This window comes from Triticum dicoccoides, chromosome 5B, assembly GCF_002162155.2.
Source record: "Triticum dicoccoides isolate Atlit2015 ecotype Zavitan chromosome 5B, WEW_v2.0, whole genome shotgun sequence".
Lineage (NCBI taxonomy): Eukaryota > Viridiplantae > Streptophyta > Magnoliopsida > Poales > Poaceae > Triticum > Triticum dicoccoides.
Window position 1 is genome coordinate 609,022,101 of NC_041389.1, and position 21,530 is coordinate 609,043,630.

The following is a 21,530-nucleotide window of genomic DNA, read 5'->3' on the forward strand; positions in this document are numbered from 1 at the left end:
TTTGGAGGTTCTTGGTGGAATTTGTGGAGGATCTATGATCTGAATACCAAGCCCGGTAGCTGTTGTTCCGTTCCAAGCCAAATCTATCAGTCGAAGTTGTTGGCACCAAGAGATCCTCCATCGTCCAACTTCCAATCGTTGGCGTCAATGACAAGATGAATATCGACAATCCACCCCATAACAAAGTTCATGTCACCGGCATTCACAAACCCAGGTCAAACACCTACGGGCCTGTTTCTCTATGAAACCCACAGTAAAATCAAGAATAGGAACTCGTAGCTCAGCTCCCTCTCAAGAATACCCATTTTTTCCGAATTATGCTGACATTGACTTTCCCGGTGCCGCTCATTCCCAGACAGGTACATGTGTGTTCTGGCCCGAAGTGGGCATGTCACGTATTGTGACCGATTGATGACGGTTTCAACATAACTTTGTAGGAAACGAGCAGTGACTAAAACCAAGTGGAACAGTACCCATCAATTTGACAGTTTGGAAGTGTGTATCAGACCAAGACTTACTAGCATGTACTGGTGTATATAACGGGCCTCAAAGGGATGCAACAAGTGAGATGCACGTGCTCGTGAGGTAAATGTGTGTAGGAACAAGAAACAAATTGCCCTTTGGTGGGCTAGTCGGCTCCTCCTAGAGCAATTCAGTTTCTTGTACGAAGTCATTCACGGTCATTTGTGTGTAGGCACGGTCGTGTACTCTCGAAGGACTAAAAGTTGTGTGCCTCAATTGCATCATCAATTTTATTTGCTATGTGTAGCATGCCCTCATATATACGAAGCTCCCTTTTATTTGTCCAAGAGTACCCGGCACCCTTTGTTCCATTTTACTTCATCCCTCTGTTGCCTTGTTGCTCCACTCCTCTTCCGCACGACACAAGAACAGCAAAAACAATACGTCTATTATTATAACAACAACAACGCTCTGTTTTGAGGTCTAGTCTAGACTTAGGTAGTGACTTTGAAGTACTTAATAAATAAGGTTATTCTTGTGTGAGGGGCAAACTGGAAATGTGCAGTTTCAGAAAAATGTATTGAAACATGTAGTTTTTCTGGGGCTCTTCTCTAGTCCGTGCAGCACTTGCTTGTGAAAATCTGCCAAGAAATGAACCCATTAGCATTACTCGCGTGGTTGGATCACCAGGGCGCATCTTACTTCTCAGGTCGGATGGAGATCCAACGGTTCCTTGGCAACACCAGCTTGCCAGGGAAATCTGATCTTCATCCGAGACCCCAACATGCTGTTTGGAGTTTTGATAGCGTTGTTGTTACCCGAAGATCAACAAGCTTCATTTATTTTATAAGCAAATATGAGTTTCCTACTGCATTTATGTTTTTCATACAAGACAAGAGAAGAATTACTAGGAACTGGTCTCTTCTAAATTTTTCGCGTAAACTAAAGGCACAGTAGGGAATGAAAAAAGAGATAGCTGGAAAATCAGATAGAAGGCCGAACATCAGACCATCAAACTTGCCGGCCTTTTATTTATAAATTATATAAATAGGATATATCAGATTAAAGTTATTACTTGAGCTTAAGTTTATTTTACAATGATTTTCTTGAGCTTAGTTTTTTTAAAACTGGAGCCCGCGATCCAAACATATTGACATTGATGCTTCTCGCTGTTTTCTTTTATTTATTGCGTGGAACACATAAGAACATCTCCAACAAACGCACAAAAGTTTCGCGCGCTAAAATAGTTCTAGCGCGTCACTATAGCACTTTTAGTGCGCCGGACCCAATATTGGTTTAGCAGATGCCAAAAAACGTGCATCCAAAAAAACACGTAGTACAAATTGTGGAGCGTGGGCAATTTGGTGCCCCAAATTTACAGTTTTGATAGCGCTTTTTAGCGTGAGCCCAAAGTTTTTTGCGCGTGCACTATTTTACAGCTTTTACCAGAGCTGTCCGACGCTAAAAAATCCCTGAATTTTAGCGCACGAAGCAGTTTTTGTGCGCCTGTTGTTGGAGATGCTCTAAACTTTGCTTCCTGTATATATATAAATGCTACAATATGTCTGGAAAACTATTTTAGTCTACGGTTGCGTGGTTAATAGAGTGAAAGCAAACACCTATGAATATAATAATAACAGTACCAGTCATTCGACCCGGCATATAAACAACTTGTACACTGGAGCTCTAAAATACATGTACGCCTACGACAGGATGCATGTCTGCTGTTGCAAGGGGATTAAATGCTATAACTACGACAGTTACAAATTAAGGCAGCCATGACTCCTGCAGTTTCTGGTAACAACAGTCATATCTATACTTGAAGTCCGACTTAAGACTACTCGACCATTGCAGCTCCGACGTCATCCCTATGCCTCCTTTGTCTGAGTGGTGGTGGCCGGGCCGACTAGAGGGAAGACGTACGAATGCCGTCGGTGCGTCCGAGTGGGTTTCCCGAGGTGGGCATCTGAGTAAGCCTGCGGTCCTAGGTTGGTAGAGTCCAGGAGGAGGTTCCGGTAAATCGTTGTCGTCCCCGCTCCCATAGGGTTCCTCCTCCGCCGCCGCCAACTCCCCCGCCGCCGTCGCCGGAGCCCTCCGCCGCTAGCCGTCTCCCCCATCCCCCTTCTCCTCCCTCCCCCTCCTCCCTCCCCCATAGCGCTCTTGTCACCCCCCGAGGCGGCGGAGTGCCTCCACCATGCCGCCTCGTCTCGAACCCTCCCCTCGTCCCTCCCCTTCGCCGCTGCCGGCAGAGGCCCCCAGCGTAGCCCGAATGTCGCCGGCGGTGGAGGACATCCCTTCCGCGCTCCCTAGGAGGTGGAGTCGGGGCTCCCTCCTCCCGGCGGCGGTGCTGCGCAGCGGGCGGCGGTGTGGCTCGGCGGCGGGGTCCGCGCGCCCCGAGCGCCCTTGACTCGATGGCGTGCTCGTTGGCTGCGGGGTTGCGTGGTGTGCGGCTGGCCGGCGGCGCCCGCTCGGCCCAGATCTGGGCCCTTTCAGGCTCATCTGGGCTGGGGCGGGCCGGCGGTTCGGGGCTTGGCGTAGCGGCTCCCTGGTGGTGGTGGCGAGGCGGCTGTCGCTGCAGGAGGTGATGGCTCCGGCGGCCGGCGTGCTGCAGCGTGGCTGCATGGATTGTCCGGATCCGTTGGGGTCCGGCCGGGCCTGTGGAGGCCTGGTAAGTCCCTGTCTCTCTTTTTTCTTTTGGACTTGTTTGTGTTGCGGCCCCAGCGAGCTGGTTGTATCGGTTGGTTGTTGCTTTATAATATAAAGCGGCGGGAAACCCTTTTTCTTAAGCCTGTGGTCCAGGGCCTACCAATGATGGTGTAGGACCCCAGGTGGGCCTTATATGTCAGGTCCCAGCAGTAGGTGAACCCATCACCTGCCATGCACGTATAAAAACTATTAATAGGTCCAAAACAAAATCAATATTACTCAGCAGTCCAATTTTCTATCGTACTGCTATATTTTAAAAGTTATACGTTACGATCTCAGATGTCACCGACCGCTCGACCTCATCACCGACTTTACAAAAAAAGAGATTTTTTAACATGCTCCTTCTTATCTTCCCTTTTCACATGAGCGACATGAGAGGAAAGAGTATAAAATAGATCTAAACCGTTGATTACATTAAGTAGTGAGTTTGATTGACTCTTATCTTCTTACCTTCCATGTGAAAAGAGAGGGTAAGAGAGAGCATGTTAAAATTGCTCAAAAAATAAGGGCAAATTGAAACAGTCACCATCCATTTTGGCCTCCATTCGTCAAGTTCCGATCCATCAATAGTTCCGCACGAAATCCCCACTTGGGCATAGAATCCACCACCGTTAGTTTCTAAGTGAGTGATAGTTGCAAAAATAAGATGATAACGAAGTTTTCTCTACTTCAAAGAAAATTCCACGTGAACAAAGACACTTGAGAAAGTTCACCTAAGTTGAAAGAGGCAAGTGAGTGATCATGGTGAATGCGACAAGATTTTATGATTTAGCCCCGCAAAGCAAAATAGCGAGCAGAAAACATAGAGGCAACACAAAAGTTTGCACACAGGCTGCAAAAGAAAGCATCGTTTGCGGTCATTTTCCCCAGTTCCACTGTAATAGAGGTGTCCGGCGCTGCCACATTATTGCCGACACTATATATATTTACATATAGATGGTGCTTATTTTGGTGTACGGCTGCTCGTGAAGTTCCTATCGAAACATATGCGGATGATCAAACGCGAGCACCACACATCTGAACATCCGTGCATGGTGTTACGGTGAGTGAGACAAGAACCAATCCAGTGAATGTTGAACGGTGGACTATGCAAAGGTCGCATCCGAGGCAGAACAAACCAGCGTGTCGGCATTTTCCTGATGCCGCTCATTTCGAGGCAGCGGGCGCCTGCCTGCCTTTCTCATCCACACAAACCAAAACGTGCAGAGTCGTGAGATGAATAGCTTAATTTTGTTGCGAACAAGGTAACCCAACCAAACTTAAGAATGCAAGACACGGGAAGGAAAGAGCCAGGGCGTAGGAAGACAATGACTTTTCGGCCGAGAGAGGGATCAATATGTAGAGGTTAGTTTGAGTTGGTAGGTGGAAAAAAGGCAATTGGTAGCACATTTTAATGCAGGAAAGTGGAAACACCAGGTGTCACTCTGTGCACACTAGAGTATTGAAGTGGCACGAAGGAAAATCAGAGCGTTCAAAAAGGAAGGCAAGTGATCAATTGTCATGTTCAACTGCAACTTACTGGCAGAGCCGGCATCGTTGATAGCTCAAACTGAAAGTATTTTCTATCAGTTTTTGTCTAACTATGTTTCAGCGATGTCCGCTTAACTAAATCAAGGGCTGAGATTAAAACATACCCCTTCATTTAGGTGGGCATGATGGTTAATTAAAACTAATCAGCCCATTAATTGGTTTACCCACTTTATGTGCAATAGTCTAGACTAAAGTTTTCATCGACCCAAAGCCTACGTATTCACATACTCGTTTTTTTCTTTTGCGGGTCACATACTCGTTTTTCAAGTACGTGAGGATTTAGTTCGTGGATCTTTGCATAAGTGTCAATTCGTAACGATCATTTACAAGCAAAAGAAAAATGATTCTCCATACAAACTGATGGTGCCTGAGAGAAGCGTTGCATGATGCCGACGTTACCGGTGAGCTCAAGCATGAGTGAGATGGAGAAGGGAGACAGGTCGCGAGCTGAACCCCTTGCCTGAACTGGATGGAGACGACCGTGCTCATGGAAGGTTCGGTTGTTGAGCCAACGCCGCCACGATCGGTTGTTGGCCTCCCGGAAAATGGACCAGTTTGTCATTTGGCCTTGGTTGGTGTTGGTGGTACCGACCTAGTAAGCCAGGTGCCGCTGAAGACGAATGACATGGTGGTGGCCTGATATTTTCTTTAGAAAAACACAATTTAATTCTATGTAAAAGAAACATGAGTTCATAGGTGTGACCGTAAAAGTAAATGTGACAATGCACCCCCTCTATAAAGAAATACTCTTATATTTCTTTACAGAGGGAGTATAAGAGTGTTTAGACCACTAATGTAATGATCTAAATGCTCTTATATTTCTTTACGGAGGGAGTACTTGAGTACAACCCGTGTACTAAAGGGGATGTTCAATTTTCAAAGAAGGAAGCTTTTATTGGTCCTAATTACTCCCCCCGTCCCGAAATTCTTGTCTTAAATTTGTCTAGATATGGATGTATCAAGTTATGTTTTAGTATTAGATACATCCGTATCTAGACAAATTTAAGACAAGAATTTTGGGACGAAGGGAGTATTAATAGGATTCAGAAAGCCATATATGTAATGGTGGCAATAGACTAAGCCACACATGACTTCATAGGTATGACCGTGCAAGTAAATGTGACAATTTACTAGTACAACCCATGTGATGCACCCATAATAGTGCACTCTGTGCGCTAATAGGGTTAAGAAAGCCACATTTGTAATGGTGGCCATACACCTTGTCTGTTCTCAGGCTCGGCGGCAGTGACGCCTTGCGCCGTCACCCTCCTGGGGGTGTTGTTGTGGAGTTGTGCCGTCGCCGGTCGGTCCTAGGCGAGGTGGTATACTAGCTATAGGTTTCTTGTTGTGTCTTTCGATCCGCTTTGTAAGAGAGTCTGCTCTCCACTATGTATCATTCGGCCGTGTACTATTTAGTGTTGTTGCTTTATAAATAAAGTAGGGCGAAAGCCTGTTTCGAGTAATGGTGGCAATGGACTAAGCTTCTTGCTTACTGGGACAAAATATGCTTCAATCTCTATGAAGAGTACATTGTATTCCGCTAAAATGGCTTTCCCGCATCAAGCCATACAGACTGATTCCAATTTCCAAACTTGGCTGATGTAGAGTCCAACTGCGCTGCTATGGGGGCGTGTGTGGGTGTCGCCGCACGTATGAAGGCCAAGGCCCAATTGGTGGTGGAGGCGGTGCGATACAGAGAGGTGGTCGTGCTTGTCGCTACTGAAGCAGACGCCGCTGCTGCGGGGGTGTGGGCATCGTAGTGTAGAGGTGAGGTAGAGCTCATTCGAGAGGAAATCGACACGGTCTGCTTCTTCGCCAATTCCATTTATGCAGCCCTCTTCGGGCAAGGCGAACTTCCGCATCACCTTCATCAACTGAGTCTCATTCTCCATGGCGAAGATCTGGGGTGGTGGAAGGAGAACTCGGCTGTGGATTTGGAGGTTCCTGGTGGAATTTGTGGAGGATCTATGATCTGAATACCAAGCCTCTCCGGTAGCTATTGTTCCATTCCAAGCCAAATCTATCAGTCGAAGTTGTTGGCACCAAGAGATCCTCCATCCTGCAACTTCCAATTGTTGGCGTCAATGACAAGACAAATATCTACAATCCACCCCATGACAAAGTTCATGTCACCAGCATTCACAAACCCAGGTCAAACACCAACGGGCCAGTTTCGCTATGAAACCCACGACAAGATCAAGAATAGGAACTGGTAGCTCAGCCCCCTCTCAAGAATAACAATTTTTTTCGAATTATGCTGACATTGACTTTCCCGGTGCCGCTCATTCCCAAACAGGCACATGTGTGTTCTGGCCCGAAGTGGGCATGTCACGTATTGTGACCGACTGATGATGGTTTCAACATAACTTTATAGGAAACAAGCAGTGACTAAAAACCAAGTGGAACAGTACCCATTAATTTGATAGTTTGGAAGTGTGTATCAGACCAATACTTACTAGCATGTACTGGTGTGTATAATGGGACTCAAAGAGATGCAACAAGTGAGAGGCAAATGCCCATGAGGTCCTTTTCGGGGGAAAAAACGTGTGTGTGAGGTGAATGTGTGTAGGAACAAGAAACAGATTGCCCTTTGGTGGGCTAGTCGGCTCCTCCGAGAGCAATTCAATTTCTTGTACGAAGTCGCTCACGGTCATTTTTGTGTAGGCACGGTCGTGTACTCTGAAGGAGTAAATGTTGTGTCGTCAATTGCATCATCGATTTTATTTGGTATGTGTAGCATGCCCTCGTATATATATGAAGCTCCCTTCTATTTGTCCAAGAGCATCCGGCACCCTTTGTTGCCTTGTTGCTCCACTCCTCTACCACACGCCACAAAAACAGCTAGCACAATACGTCTATTATTACAACAACAACAACAACAACAACAACAACAATAACAACAACAACAACAATAACAACAACAACAACAACAACGCTCTGTTTTGAGTTCTAGTCGAGACGTAGGTAGTGACTTTGAAGTACTTAATATATTAGATTATTCTTGTGTGAGGGGCAAGCTGGGAATGTGCGGTTTCAGAAAAATGTATTGAAACATGTAGTTTCTCTGGGGCTCTTCTCTAGTCCATGCAGCACCTGCTTGAGAAAATCTGCCAAGAAATGCACCCATTAGCATCACTCATGTGGTTAGATCACCAGGGCGCATCTTACTTCTCGGGGGCTCGGATGGAGATCCAATGGTTCCTTGGCAACACCGGCTTGCCAGGGAGGTCTGATCTTCATTCTAGACCTTAGCATGCTGTTAGGAGTTTTGATAGCGTTGCTGTTACCCGAAGATCAACAGGTTTCATTTATTTGATAGGTCAATATGAGTTTCGTACTGCATTTATGTTTTTCAAACAAGAGAAGAGAAGAATTACTAGGAACTAGCCTCTTCTAATTTTTTTGCATAAACTAGAAGTACAGTATGGAATGAAAAATATAGATCGCTGGAAAATTACATAAAAAGTGGAACATCAAACAATCAAACATGTCGGCCTCTTATAATTATAGAAAATGGATATGTTAGATAAAGTTATTTACTTGAGCTTTGTTGGACTTCTTGTAACTGAACCGTGCGTACGTTTCTAAACCTTTCGAATGGTGTAGTACACCAACGATCGGTCTCCTCCGTAATGCCATGATGGGGGCTCTTCCCATCTATATTAACATGTAACCGGGACCTGAGAAGGTATCCCATTTCCTGCAATTCCACATGGAATTAGAGCCACCTCTTCCAATGTCTAGCGATCGGATCTAGCCAAACTCACGAAAAAATTGAACGTTGGTCAAGATCATCGATCGATTCCCTCCCTCCTTCCCCATGGCGATCTCCTCTTCAACACCATCTCTAGTGGAGCTTCTGGGATCTCCTCCTCGGAGAAACTCTCTCGGGAAAATCACATCTACTGGAAGATGCAGGTTCTTCCTGCCTTTCACGATGCTCGGGTCATGGGGCTACTTGATGGTTCCGATTCAGCACCTGCAAAAACGCTGGAGGTTGAGGCTGTCAGCACGAGGACCACTGTGTCGAATCCGTCCTACTAAGCCTGGATTGTAAGGGATCAACAACTCGTGAGCTATCTCACAGAATTAATAAGTAAGGATGTTCTTGCTCAATTTTTTGGGTTAGAACATACTGCTGAAATCTGGGCTGCAATTGAAGCCTCGTTTTCCTCACAATCCAAGGCATGCATCCATATGTTGCGTGGAAAACATGTGAATACAAAGAAGCGTGATATGCCTGCAGATAGATATATTGCTTTGATGAAAAGTTTTGCTTGAAAACTTGTTGCAGCTGGTCGGCTAATTGATGATGATTAACTGAAGCAGTATATCCTTGGTGGTCTTGATGGAGAATATAACTCTGTGGTTGCCTCTATTAACGTTGTTCCTACCACAACTCTTGCTGATGTTTGTGCACAACTACGGCATATGATTACAGGCAGCAAATGCTTGCCGAGTCAGATCAAACCGTTGTGAGTTTCCATTCTTTCGCTAATGTTGCTACACGAGGACGTTCCTTCAATAATAATTATCTGCAAAACTCTCATGGTGGATATGAGCAATATCGTCGTCGTCCACAACAGACACATCCAACACGCGGTCATAATCCATAGAGAGGTGGCCGTAGTCGTGGTCGTGGCCTCATACCTTCTCCTCACCAGGATATTACATGTCAGATATGCAAAAAGTATGGGCACCCAGTACGTGATTGTTGGTGGAGGTATTCTGACAATGGTGATCATGATGACTCTCACTCGGATGACAAGGGTGCACATCTTGCATCTTATGGAGTGGATACAAACTGGTGTGTTGATACAGGAGCAACAAAGCACATCACCGGAGAATTACACAAATTGACCACTCGGGAAAATTACAATGGACGTGATCAAGTCCATACGGCAAATGGAAATGGTATGGCAATAACACGTGTTGGTCATTCTACTTTGCACACCCCTCATAATTCTCTTTCTCTTAATAATATTTTGCATGTTCCTAGTGCATCCAAAAATCTTTTATCTGCTCATCAACTTGCCTTGGGCAACAATATATTTCTTGAAATTCATCATTTCTTCTTTTTGATCAAGGATCAGGTCACGAAGGACACACTGTTTAAAGGCCCTTGCCATGGTGGTCTCTACCCGATTATGCCCTTCTTCACGAGGTGTCTCAAGTGTGCCTTCATCGCCATCAAACCCACTTCATCCATATGGCATAATCGTCTAGGGCATCAATCCTCTTTTATTGTTCAACAAGTGCTTCGGAAGAATAACCTCCCTTATGATCCAGAAATAAATCCTTATGTATGTGATCCATGTCAGCAAGCTAAAAGCAATCAGTTTCCCTATCCCATCTCTACTAGTGTGTCTACTGTTTCCTTAGAACAAATATTCTTTGATGTATGGGGTCCTGCTCCAGCTTCTATTGGGAAACACTTATATTATGTGAGCTTTATTGACGATTTTAGCAAATTTACTTGGGTATATTTGCTTAATAAGCGTTCTGCTGTTTATCAGGTCTTTCTGAATTTCCAACAACTTTTTGAATGGAAATTTGATTGCAAAATAATTACCATGCAAACTGATTGGGGCGGTGAATATGAAAAACCCAATGCCTTCTTCCAAAAAGTTGGCATTACACATCATGTGTCTTGTCCTCACGCCCACCAACAAAATGGTTCAGATGAACGTAAACATCGACACATTTTTGAGGTTGGCCTTGCCTTACTTTCTCATGCATGCATGCCTCTTAAATTTTGGGATGAATCCTTTCTCACCGCCACATATCTCATAAATTTGCTCCCTACCAAGGTACTAAAGCACACGAGTCCTACGGAAGTACTACTCCATGTCAAACCCAACTATGAATCTCTTTGTGTGTTTGGGTGTGCATGTTGGCCAAACCTTCGCCCTTATAGCAAACGGAAACTCTCGTTTCACTCCAAGCGATGTGTTTTCTTAGGCTATAGTCCTAGACATAAAGGGGTCACATGTCTTGATATATCCAGCGGTCGTGTCTACATCTCACGTGATGTTGTGTTTGATGAGAATATTTTTTCCTTTGCTCTTCTTAATGCAAATGCTGGTTCTCGTCTTCGTGAAGAAATACTTTTATTACCACATAACAATCCATCCGATGATGAGGGGGTGCACACTAATAATGACCACATGCTTGTTGTTCCTACTGTTGCTAACCATCCACTGATTACAATGTCCTCGGCATCCGCTAATACAAATACAGAAGAAACCAGTGAAACAAATATAGGAAATACTCAAGCAAACTCAGAAATTGACCAAGAGTAGGGTGCATCTAGCATTTTTCAGCCTCCCGACGACCCCGTGTTGATTCTGCTCAAGATTCTGGCTCGGATCAGGAGAAGACATTCTCCTTGCAGCAGATTGATGTGTCCAGTGGTGCCACATCGCGTCACATGGCATCCAATGGGCCGACTGCGTCCCGCTCATCCATGCATTCCTTTGCACGTGAATCAAGCGTCTCCATGTCATCAAACAGGACCCTCGGGGTTCTCCCTCCCCCGGATTTTCTACATCACGCGTGGTGGCCACACTGCTACACCCGGATCCCTTGCTCCAAGCAGATCTGATTTGGTGGTTGACAACAGCAGCCCACCAGGATCTTCTGCGCCACCGATCCCTGCAACACCTCTTGTCGCTACACAAGATCTTCCTATTTTTGCTTGCACCCGTCAACAAAAAGGTATACGCCAACCAAGAATTTTTACCAATGGTACTGTTAGGTATGGAATGCTTACTGTTACAGGAGAACCACATAATCTTTCTGAGGCAATTCATGATAAAAATTGGCGTCATACTATGGAAGAAGAATATCATGCACTTATGCATAACCAAACTTGGCACCTTGTACCCCCTAGTTCTAACAAGAACTTGATTGATTGCAAATGGGTCTACCGCATCAAGAAGAAGTCAGATGGTACGGTTGACAGGTATAAAGCCGCCTGGTTGCAAAAGGTTTCAAACAATGGTATGGTATTGACTATGAGGAAACTTTTAGTCCTGTTGTCAAAGCATCTACTATACGTCTTGTGTTGGCTATTTCAATCTCTCGTGGTTGGATCTTACGACAGCTAGATGTTAAGAACGCGTTTCTACATGGCGTTCTAGAAAAGGAAGTCTATATGAAACAACCTCTTGGTTTTGAAGATCCTCAAGCTCCACATCATGTTTGTAGACTTGACAAAGCTCTCTATGGTTTAAAAGAAGCTCCTCGTGCACGGTACTCTCGGCTTAGCTCTAAACTTCACACTCTTGGCTTTAAATCAGCCAAAGTAGATACATCCTTGTTTCTCTACAACATGTCAGACATCACTATTTTTATGTTGGTATATGTGGATGATATTATAGTGACCAGCTCCTTAGACCAGGCAATCTCTGCTCTATTAAAAGATTTAAGCCAAGATTTCTCTCTCAAAGATTTAGGTAAACTTCACTTCTTTTTTGGGCATGGAAGTTAAGAAAGTTCATGGTACATTGGTCTGAACACAAGAAAAATATGTTGCCGACTTGCTTAATAGAGTGGGCATGAATAATTGTACACCATGTCTTACACCACTATCTTCTTCAAAACAATTGTCACTTACAGATGGTACACCTCTTGGTCCTGATGATACTACACACTATAGGAGTATTATTGGTGCTTTGCACAATTTAACCCTCACACGGCCTGATCCATCTCAGTCAATAAAGTTTGTCAGTTTCTTCATGCACCTACAACAACTCATTGGACAACAGCCAAAAGAATTTTGAGATATGTTAAGGGTACCTTGTCTGTTGGCCTCACATTTCAAAAGACCCCTTCTACCCTTCTTAGTGCCTTCTCCGATGCGGATTGGGCAGGATGTCTTGATGATCGACGCTCTACAGGTGGGTTTGCTATCTTTTTTGGTCCTAACCTCATTTCTTGGAGTCTCGCAAGCAAGCAACAGTATCTCGATCTAGTATTGGAGCAGAATATAAAGCTCTGGCTAATGCCACCACTGAGCTAATTTGGGTTGAGGCCTTACTCAAAAAACTTGGTGTTCCCCTAAAAGAAAAACCCTGTCAGTGGTGCGACAACCTTGGTGCTACATATTTGTCTGCAAGTCCAATATTTCATGCTCGCACCATACACATCGAGATTGATTTTCATTTTGTCCGTGAGGGGTTGCGAACAGATTGCTAGATATTCAATTTATCTCTAGCAAAGATCAAATTGCAGATGGTTTCACCAAGGCGTTACCTGTACCGCAACTTTATAAGTTTAGGCGTAATCTAAAGAGACAATAGCCAGAATGCCACTACGAGAAACCAAACTTGCCAAAATACCACTATGAAAAACCAACTTGCCAATATACCACTACTTTCAGTTTTCTCTAGCCAAAATACCACTAGTGACTAACGGAGACTAACACCATCCAAAAAATACTTCTATACCCTTACCTCTTCACAACACAAGCATACATTTCAACAACAAAAAGAGCAGTTATAGTGCAACATTTCAACAGCCAATTGACATGAAAACATCACCAACTCAACATAATCTTACTTTGCATCATCCAACAACAAGATAGCAACTTTTCAGGAGCATTTTGACAAATTCCAGCAGCATTTTGACAGCATTTCAGCAGCATTTTGACACGAAAACATCACAGATTCAACATAGTCTAAGTTTACATCATTGAACATCAATATAACAACATTTCAGCAGCACTTTGACAGCATTTGAGCAGCATTTTGACATGAAAACATCATCAATTCAGCATAATCTCAGTTTGCATCATTGATCATCAATGTAGCAACAATTCAACAAGGATACATAATGGTTTGAAATAAGATAACATCAACAACGATACATAATGGTTCAAAAGAAGCTAGCATCAAAACATAATGGTTCAGACCACCATTTCATCAAACAAAAGATCATGGTTCTCACAACCATAAGCAAACGATGATAATTCTTCCAACCAAATGCACTAAACTCGCCATAGAGGGCTAGGAGCAGCAGTTTTGCTCCTTGTAGATCCACTAGGAGGTGTACAAGAAATTGTAATAGTTGCTGCCCTCTGCCTTGTCACTGGACTTGTAGGAGTATCAAGTTGAGTACCTTGCTTAGTTGGTGTCTTAGGAGAAGTAGCCGCAATGCTTGCTTCAACCTTTGACATTTTCCTACGTTTAAAACAATATTGTTTGTAATCAATATGCAGGACATTTGGCAACAATGTGAGAAGAAGTAGTATCATGAAAGAAATACCATGGAAGAGGAGTAACATCATGAAAATAATAAACAAGTGAAAGAGATGAGACTTATGAAATAAATACTGCGGAGGAGGAGTAGCATCTCGATCCATGTCACTTTCCTTCTCAGGCTCCTTGCATGTCTTTCGAAGATGGCCTATTGCTCCACATCTTTTGCATTTGTGTCTTCTACCGGTTCCACCTTCGATGTAATTCTTTATCCTCCTAGTTCTTGGACATCCAGCACTCTTGGTAAGTTTTCGAGGGATCATATCAAATCCAGGATTTACCTTGGGCCATTGGGATCTGCCCCTAATTGGCATGAGAACTGTAGCATATGCCACTTAGAACCTTGCCACTGAGAAGCACTCTACAACATAATCCTATACCTTGGCTTTTTTTGGAGAAGATGAACCGAAGAGCATGTGTGCAAGGTTTACCCTCCCACATGATGTGGATCATAAGAGTTATCAACATCCCCTAGCTAGCCACATTGATTGCGAGTAATGTCTCATCATCCCCTCACACATGATGTGGATCATAAGAGTTGTCAACATCTAGTGTTCCCAATGGTACTCTTGCAGCCTTTGGCTTGACATTTTTCTGTGGCTCGGCTGAGGGAGTCCTGGACTAAGGGGTCCTCGCGCGTCCGAGCTATGTGATATGGGCCGGACAAATGGGTCGTGAAGATATGAAATCAAAGACCTTCCCCCGTTTCCGGATGGGACTCTCCTTTGCGTGGATGGAATACTTGGAGTTCGGATCATGCATCTTGCTTTCTCTATAAACCGACTTTGTACAACCCTAGATCCTCCGGTGTCTATATAAACCGGAGGGTTTAGGTCATACGGCTAGAACAAACATACATGCTAGACATCTAGGGTTTAGCCATTATGATCTCGAGGTAGATCAACTCTTGTAAACCCTATACTCAGCAAAGTCAATCAACCAGGAAGTAGAGTACTACCTCCGTTAAGAGGGCCCAAACCTGGGTAAACATCGTGTCCCCTGCCTCCGGTTACCTTCGATCCTCAGAGCACAGTTCGGGACCCCCTACCCGAGATTTGCCGGTATTGACACCGACATTGGTGCTTTCATTGAGAGTTCCACTGCATCATCGCCAGAAGGCTCGATGGCTCCATCAATCATCTAGAACAATACCTCCCTAAGGGAGACTTTTGTCCCTGGCCAAATCTTCGTATTCGGTGGCTTCGCACTGCGTGCCAATTCGATTGGCCATCTGGAGCAGATCGACAACTACACCCCTGGTCATTAGACCAGTTTTGGAAACCTAAACTATGTCGCCATTATCCGAGGAGACTTGATCTTCCAAGGGTTCACAGCCTCGACCAAAGCTCTTGCCTTAGATCCGGAACAGATCACCCAGTCCGAAGACGGGAGTTTAGAGCCCGCTGGACTCTCCACAGCGATAGAGCTCAACACCGAAGATACGGAGGGGATCGTTTCACCGGCAGGCCCGGAGTCACGCCAGACTCCCTTCATCAACATAAAGCCGGACTCACCCCCAAAAACCAGCTCCGAACTCTCAAGGTCCGTGTTATGTGGGCTTGGCCAAGGAACTTCCTTCCCGCCCAACTCCACGAACCCTCGCTTTCCCGTCCAAACCTCTCTCTTTAACGGGGCGATGGACTTAATGCGATCTCTAACCATTGTAGAAAAATCACTGTCAAAGTACACCCAGCCCATACTAGGGGCTGAGAGCGGGGAATTTCATGTCCCACCCACCACCCACTTCATAGCCACTATCGAAGATTTAACCGACACGCTCGATTACGATTCAGAAGACATCGACGATATGGACAACGATACCGGAGATGAGAAGAGCCAGAACCCGCCGTTCATCGGACGCTAGACGACGACTCCTCGTATGATGTATACATGGTGGACAGACCCAAAGATGGTGACAACGCCGATGGGAAGAATCTAGAGGACAAGCCTGCTGAAGCACCTCCGAAGCGTCAACGTCAGCGGCGCCGATCAAAATTGCGTCGCGAAAAAGACAGCAATACCTGCACCGGAGACAATAATACCCCAGAGAACACTGAAGACCAAGATGCCCCGGTCGAGCCAAAATCTGAACATGATGATTGGGAAGAGGGGCAAGTCAACCCCGACGATCCTATCGGGAACGAGGGCTCGAAGGATAGTAATTACCTACCGATCTCCAAAGAGGACAAGAGCCTCGGTGACGAAGATTTCATCATGCCAGAGGAACCCCTCGAACATGAGCGCTTTAAGCGCCGGCTAATAGCCACTGCAAGAAGCCTGAAAAAAAGCGACAACAACTTCAAACTGAACATGACTTACTCAATGACAGATGGACTAATGTCCTGGCTGCCGACGAATACGGCCTCGAGCGCCCAACTAAGAGTTACCCAAAGCACAGGTTGCTCTTCCAATTCGATGATGAGGTCCTAGAACCTATACCAAGAGCGCGTAATGCGGCTGATGGGCCTGACCGACCACCTCCTGACCAGGACAGAGCGGCAACCCAAGCCGAACACCAGGCCGCACAACCTCTCCCTAGAGGCAGAGAAACAGTGGCTGCAGGGTACATGCACGACCTGCGACAGGACCTGGACAATAGAGCCGGTCATACCAGATCAATTTATGGATCAAGGGGGCGTGCACCAATGTGAGAAGACGGCCATCAGGCTTGGCGCGATAAGCACAACCTTACCCGGGCCAAAAACCGCATACGGACTCCATCTGAACTGCGTCGTGACGTCGCCCAATACAGAGGAGCCGCACAGCCCCTATGCTTCACCGATGAGGTAATGGAGCACCAGTTCCCAGAAGGGTTTAAACCCGTGAACATTGAATCATACGATGGCACGACAGATCCCGCAGTATGGATTGAAGATTTTCTTCTCCACATCCACATGGCCCGCTATGATGACTTACATGCCATCAAATACCTCCCCCTAAAACTTAAGGGACCCGGACGGCACTGGCTGAACAACCTCCCAGAAAACTCTCTTGGTAGTTGGGAAGACTTGGATGACGCCTTCAGAGACAACTTCCAAGGTACCTATGTTCGGGCCCCAAACGTCGATGACCTTAGTCACATAATCCAGCAACCCGGCGAATCAGCTCGGAAGCTCTGGACCAGGTTCTTAATAAAAAAGAACCATATTGTGGATTGTCTGGACGCCGAAGCCCTCGCGGCCTTCAAACACAACGTTCAAGATGAGTGGCTCGTCCGACACCTCAGCCAAGAGAAGCCGAAGTCCATGGCAGCCCTTACCGCACTTATGACCCGCTTTTGCGCAGGAGAAGATAGCTGGCTATCTCATAGAAGCAATAGCACTAGCGACCCAGGCACCTCTGAAGTTAGGGACGGCAATGGCAAGCCATGATGCGACAAGCACAAGAGTCGAAACAATAACAAAGACACGGCGGTCAACGCCGGATTCAGTGGCTTCAAATTCGATCAGCGGAGGAAGCCATTCAAAGGAAACAAAGATGGTCCATCCAGTTTGGACAGAATACTTGATCGGTGTTGCCAGATTCATGGCACCCCCGATAAACCTGCCAATCACACCAATAGAAACTGTTGGGGCTTTAAATAGGCCGGCAAGCTCAACGCCGAACACAAGGGGAAAAGGCTGCCCAACGAGGACGACGAAGAAGAGCCTCGCGCACCGAACACGGGGGGCGGAAGAAATTCCCCCCCGAGGTCAAAACCTGAATATGATCTATGTCACCCACATCCCCAAACAGGAGCGCAAGCGCGCATTAAGGGACGTCTACGCCATAGAGCTGGTCGCCCCAAAATTTAACCCATGGTTGGCTTGTCCGATCACCTTCGATCGAAAGGACCACCCGACCAGTATCCGTCATGGTGGTTCGGCAGCTTTGGTCCTCGACCAAATCATCAACGGATTCCACCTCAGCGAGTCCTCATGGACGGTGGCAGTAGCCTTAACCTGCTTTACCAGGACACTGTCTGCAAAATGGGTATTGATCCGTCAAGAATCAAGCCCACGAAAACTACCTTTAAAGGAGTAATACCCGACGTAGAGGCCCGTTGGTCGGGTTCAATAACATTGGAAGTTGTCTTTGGCTTGCCCGACAACTTCCGTAGTGAAGACTTCATCTTCGATATTGTACCCTTCTGAAGTGGCTATCATGCACTGCTCGGACGGACCTTGTTCGCTCGATTCAACATGGTCCCGCACTACGCTTATTTAAAACTCAAGATGCCCAGTCCATGCGGCATCATAATAGTCAATGGAAACACGAAATGCTCCCTCTGCATGGAGGAGCACACCCCAACTCTCACAGCCAAAGTATAGAGCGGCCCCCTCAAGACGCACACCTCATCGACCATCAAGCCGTCGGACTTTGTTAAAAGAGTCCGGTCAGTCCCGCAAGCTGACGGCTATGTACTTCCGGAGCTAGGCTAGCAGTTTCGCCTCTGTAGATCACCACGCACACCCGCGGAATTCGTACCGTGCATGCATCACTACGCACTCAAAATACCTTGGGCATCAACAAAGGCACAATACGGACAGGTCTATAGTATGGTTCGACCCTGTGTGACCTTCCACCTTTCTTCGATTTCTTTTTCTCCTACCACAGGTGCATTCGAACCTATATATCATACGGACTTACAAGGACTCCCTTCGATTCCAGTTTCGTGTGGGTAACCGAAGACCGTTCCCTTTAAGGAACCCCTCTCTACAAGGCGAAAGCGGCGCAGACGTGCGGCATGATATCCAAAGGACTCTTCGGACGAAACCTTATTTAAAGGACCTGTATTGAGATTTTCTCCTTATTATTAGACCCCCGGCATGTAAAATGATTTTGGTGCTTATGATACCCAAGATCACGTTTTTTGAAGTATCAATCAGATCCTAGTAAGGACAATTTTTCGATATCAACTATATTCATAGAAGTGTACTCCATCTCCCCAGTTGTCTCACTCACATACCTCGACACCCATTGCCAGGGGCTCTATACGACCACATATGTGCCGCTAAACAAAAGCCCGAACAGCTTTGCACCACACTTTGGTGTCTCGAACTTGGCATTATATGCATACACTCCGAATCATGTCTTTGGTCAATAGTTGGGTTGCCCGGCTCTTGTGTTTGCTACCTTACGTTCCATTTGTGCGGCTAGGGTAGTAAAGGGAGAACTACTGCGATTGTGTTTCTGGTTCATCCGGTCAAGCACCTCAGTAGAGAACGCAAAAAACTGACTGTCATGATGCGGCGAGAGCTGGTAAGCCGCTCGGTGACTGACTTAATCTTTAAGGATTTTCCGTATTAAACGAAGGACTGTTTTTCCTATCATATATGTAACGCATCCGCATTCAGATAGCCGCATACGTACTAGGGGATATTTTATAGCCCCATCATCAAACTCCTATGGTTAAGTGAGAGCGGTAAAGCCGTATAGTCTGATTGCCTGGTTCGTCGCACTGACACCTCCGCCACGGACCAAGACATTGGGTCAAGAGTGCTCATGTGCTATTCTGAACACCCCCGTAGCATCTACGTGGGGACCGAAGCCGACGACTGGAAAAATCTCAGGCATACAAAAATGGCCGCACAGGAGGAAAGAACTTTCAGATAATGGCACAAATATATTACAGAGCTTTAATGTATATAATAAACATGTTTGGGTCATTTGGATGCATTCATTAGAATATAATGTCCTCTGAGCATTGACCTTCTATCAAGCGAGCACCCTCTAGGATGTTGTCTAAATAATGCTCCGGCATGCGGTGGTCCTTGCCTTCGGGAGGACCCTCCACCGCAATAATAGCGGGCTTCATCTTCGCCCAGTGCACCTTGATGCGGGCAAAGTCCATCTATGCACCTTCTATGCACACTGACCGTTTGACTGCATCAATTCGGGGCATGACATCGATGCGTCGCTGCACTAGGCCAAAATAGCTGCTCAGAACATGTTCGTCCGACCACAGCCGGAGTATGACCTCCTTCATGGCCGCTCCGGACATCTTATGCAACTCGGCCCACTGCGCCATTTGGTCGTTCAGCAGCGTCGAGCGCTCCTGCATTGGAAACTGTGACCAGAACAACTTCTCCGCCGCATGCCCCTCCTGGGCTCGGTAGAATTGTGCAGCGTTGGTGGCGCTCTTCGGAAGATCCACAAAGGCGTCTGGCGAACTCTATAGTCGAATAAGTAAGGCATACCTCTGATCGCCAAACTTAGAGTGTAAAAGAAAGGGCTTACCAGCCGCTATCTGCCTGGATCTCCTCGCGAGCCGCTCGGGATTCAGACCTCACCTCTTGGGCTTCATGAAGGGCCTTGGCGAGTTCGGCTACCATAGCTTTATTCTCCTCCTCAAGGATCTCGCACTTGCGAGTGGCGTCCTTAAGCTCTTGCTCAACTTTGGACACCAACTCCTCGAACTAGCGCTGGGAGACTTGTTCGGCCTTCAAATCAGCAGCCGCTTTCTCAGCGTCCGCATCGCTCACCCTTGCCTGCTCCTTCGCGCGGGCAAGGTCACTCCTGAGGGTCTCGACCTCAGCAGCGCCATCTGTAGTTATGCATACAACAGCGCGTAAGCTGCAACTTAGCATTTGCAAACTAATTCAATTGTATATGTAGTACTTGAAACATACCCTGTGCCTCGTCGAGCCGCTTATTAATCCGGATATTGTCCTTGTCGACCAGCTGCAGTTTCCGCTTCAGTTCGGAAACTTCGGCGTCCTGAGCGGTCGCCACTAACAGTGAAGCTTGTATTTATCAAAAAGATAAGTATGTTATTTCCTGTGGATATCTATAGACCCTCTGTTCGCCCTCCTTCATTGGCCAAACAGAGTCTCAGGGGCTACTATCTATATACAAGCAGATTTTTTATATGGAAAGCGGCTAAAGACATTACATCGCATAAATCAAAGCCTCTTAGTAGGCTCATGAAGGCTTCATTCAGTCTGCTCTTAGCGGACTGAACCTTCTCAACCACTGTACACATCAAGGTATGGTGCTCCTCCGAGACGGACACACTTTACAAAGCATCCATCAGCATGTTCGGCACCTCTACATTAATAGAGGTTGCCACTGGAATAGCCGTCTCCCCTTCCCGCAGAGGGGGCTGCTGATTCGGTTCTGAAGTCGTTTGTGTCTTCGGAACAGTGTCCGGCCAGGGGTCAGATAATTCTGGAACCCCATTGCCGGTCTCCATGAGGGTTGCGCCCCTCATATTCTTGGCAGCCAAGGCATTATCCTCTGGTGCCATCGTGGTCCCCTCCTGCACTTCTCCGAAGCCCGGAGAAATCCTTTGGGATGACACCTTGGTGTCATCCACCCTAGGAGGCAGGGAAGCCTGTGGAGGCGTCTGGCTCTCCATCTTCTCCGGTGAAAGATCCCCCGATGACGATGATTCTTGAGGGATCTCATAGACCGGACTGAAACACGAAAATTTTGATATTATTCTTATAATCTATAAAAATATAATATGCAAGTAAGGCATCTTAAGGTACTTACGATTCAGCAAGGGGCTTGGCTCGGGGGCGGTGCTTGGGGACAGCTTCAGTGCCCGAATCTGAATCGTCCGAGAGGGATATCTTTCCCCTCTTGGAC

The 21,530-nt window shown here is 46.3% G+C and overlaps 1 non-coding gene across 1 annotated transcript; it reads left to right on the forward strand.

Moving 5' to 3' along the window:
* Positions 1–9,000: 9,000 nt before the first annotated feature.
* LOC119313354 lies at positions 9,001–9,135 on the forward strand. Its single transcript, XR_005151676.1, has one exon. It is a non-coding gene; the product is annotated as a small nucleolar RNA Z247 (small nucleolar RNA).
* Positions 9,136–21,530: the final 12,395 nt, after the last annotated feature.